A 3136-nucleotide genomic window follows, 5' to 3' on the forward strand; every position below is an offset into this window, starting at 1 on the left:
TTAATATATTTCATGGAAGTGTTTTCACCAGGTAGCTCACAAAGCATCCTAAAAATAATATGATTTGTCCTTGTATTTTCAGAAATTTCAGATAAAATATTCACACAAATGATATCCACCCAAATTTCTAAAATGTAGCTCCATTTGGTAATAGCAGAAAAGACCTTTGACAACATTCAGCACCCAATCATGATAAAAACTCTCAGCAAGCTTGGAACAGAAGGGAACTTGCTCAACTAGTTAAGGAGTATCTACAGAAAAGCAGCAGCTAATACTATGCTTAATGGTGAGAAACTAGATGCTTTTTCCCTAAGATTAGGAACCATTCCTATTCAACACCACACAGGAAGTCCTGGTTAATGCAACAACAAAAAAAAGAAAACGGATGTTAAAGGTATACCTATTGGAAAGCAAGAAATAAAATTGTATATACATTTACGGATAATATGATTGTTTATGTAGAATATCCAAAAGAATTGACAAAAATAAACTCCTGGAACTAAAAACTTATAGCAAGATTTCAGGATATGAGATGAATACATAAAAGAGAATTGCTTTCTTATGTATCAGCAATGAATGATTGTTACATGGAAATTAAAAATGCAATACCATTTACAATAGCAATGACAACAAAAGTGAAATACTGTGGTATAAATTTAACAAAAATATACAGGTTCTATGTTAGGAAAACCGCAAAACTCTGTTGAAAGAAGTCAAAGATGATCTCAATAAATGGGGATATGTTCCTTGTTCATGGGTTAGGAGAATCAATATTTTTCAGGTGTCAGTTATTCCCATGTTGATATATAGATTCTACCCAGTTGCAATAAAAATCCCAGCAAGCTATTTCATCATACCAACAAAAGAATCTAAAGCTTACAAGGCAAGGCAAAAGACCCGGAATAGCTACACATTACTGAAGAAAAACAAAATTGGAGGACTGTCACTACTCAATTACAAGACTCACCATAAAAGGTGCAGTTTCGAGACACCATGGTATTGGCAAAAGAATAGACAAATAGATCAATGGAACAGATTAGAGATCCCCAGAATAGTCAAGTGATCTTTTGCAAGGGACAAAGTCATTTAAAGGAGAAAGGACAGATAATAAATGGTGCTTGAAAAATTGGATATCAACATGCAAAAATAAGTGATTTAAACCCTAAGCTCACCTTTCACAAAAATTAACTCAGAAGGGATTGATTGTAGACCTAAAATGTAAAATGCAAAACTGTACTACTTCTAGAAGATAAGATAGGAGAAAATCGGGATCTTTGTTTTGGTGTTGAGTTTTTAAACAGCACCGAAAGCACAATCAATGCAAGAAAACATTAATAAATTGGACTTTATTAAAATAAAGATTTTTTCCTTAAAGACATTGTTAGAATAAAAAGACAATCCGGTACAGAGAATGGAGTTGTAAAACACATGTCTGGCAAAGGAAAAAAAAAACAAAAAACAATCCAATTCAAAAAATGGCCAAAAGATATGAATGGATGCCTCTACTAAGAAAATATACAGATGGCAGATAAGCATATAAGAGAGTGTTCAACATGATATATTATTAAGAAATTGAAAATTAAAACAATAAGATATATACATCTCTTAGAATGGCTAAGATCCCCCAAAATTAAAATGTTAAGTGCTGACAAGGATGTGGAGCAATAGGAATTTTTCATTGTTGGTGGAAAAACAAAATGGTAGAGTCATTTTGGAAGACAGTTTGGCAGTTTTACACAAAAGTGAACATAGTCTTTTCAATCCAGCAGTTGAGCTTCTAGTATTTACTTAATTGACTCGAGGAATTTGCCTACACAAAAACTTGCATATGAACATTTCTAGGCCCTTTATTCATAATCAGTAAAAAAATGGAAGCAACTAAGAAGTCCTTCAATAAATAAATGGATAAACAAATTATGGTACATACATATAATGGAATGTTATTTAGCGATAAAAAATAAATGAACTCTTAAGCCATGAATAGATATAGTAAAACCTTAAATGCATATTACTAAGTTAAAGAAAATGGTCTTAAAAGCCTGCATACTTTATGATTCCAACTATGTGATGTTCTGGAAAAGACAAAACTATAGAGACAGTAAAAAGATCAGTGGTTTCCCATGGACTAGGGTGTGGTGGGTGGTGTGGTATGAAAGATGAGGAGCTAAAGCATAGGAGATTGTTAAGTTTAATAAAGACTCTCTCCTTAACCAAACTTCAATCAGGTTCCCCCAAGCCCTCTAGTCTAGTCAATCTTGGGATCCATACTTATAGGACCCCCATGCCTAGTTATAGCAAGAATCCTATTAAACCAGTTTAGACAGAATACCCCACCCTTGATACCTGATCACCCTGGCCTGCCTTCATCAATATTCTTTTTTTTTTTTTTTTTTACAAGAGAACAAATCTACAGCTTTATTTACTTTTCATTAAATTTAAATCCTTGAGGGGTACAGCATCACACGGATTCTGTGGCCAATGGCTTTAGCAGGAAGGTTGCTTTGGAATTTGGCACGAACCATGCCACTGTTTCCATGAGCACAAGTTACTTTTCCCCAGATTACTCTGGTTTTGTTTGGTTTGCCACCAGGAGTCACTGTGTTGTTCTTTGCTTTGTACACTTAAGCACATCTCTTGCCTAGATAGAATTCCATTTCATCTCGAACATAAACACCTTCAATTTTAAGAAGAGCTATCTGCTCCCTCTGGTTCCAGAGACCCCACTTATAGCCAGCAAAAATGGCTTTGGACTACAGCCTTCCAGACATTATTTGGCATTATAGGAGTCCTGTTCCTAGCAGGCCGCACTTATTTGCACCCAAAGTTCAGCAACAAGAGCTCCCCTCCCCTCTTTTTTTTTTTTTTCAAATAAAATGGACCAGAGCAATCTATTTAACTGAATATTGGTTTAGCCAGAATCCCTTCTGGCTTCTGATATTTCTTCTTAGAAATTTTCCATCTACTAATCACCATCCTGCTTGTTGGCCATAAATCCTCATTTGTTCATGCTGTCTTGAGCCCACTTAAATACTGGGTCTCTTTTCCCCTATTGCAATAGTCCATGAATAAAAGATGTTTTTAACCTCTTTAATTACTGTCTGTCTCTGGTGTTCTTTAGTAGTTGATGAAGCTATTC

At 34.7% G+C, this 3136-nt stretch overlaps 1 pseudogene; it reads right to left on the reverse strand.

Annotated features, from left to right (window-relative positions):
• Window positions 1-2372: 2372 nt before the first annotated feature.
• Window positions 2373-2845, reverse strand: LOC115940836 (large ribosomal subunit protein eL33 pseudogene; annotated as a pseudogene).
• Window positions 2846-3136: the final 291 nt, after the last annotated feature.

Source organism: Leptonychotes weddellii, chromosome 7 (assembly GCF_054177405.1).
Source record: "Leptonychotes weddellii isolate Sample4059 chromosome 7, ASM5417740v2, whole genome shotgun sequence".
Classification (NCBI taxonomy): domain Eukaryota; kingdom Metazoa; phylum Chordata; class Mammalia; order Carnivora; family Phocidae; genus Leptonychotes; species Leptonychotes weddellii.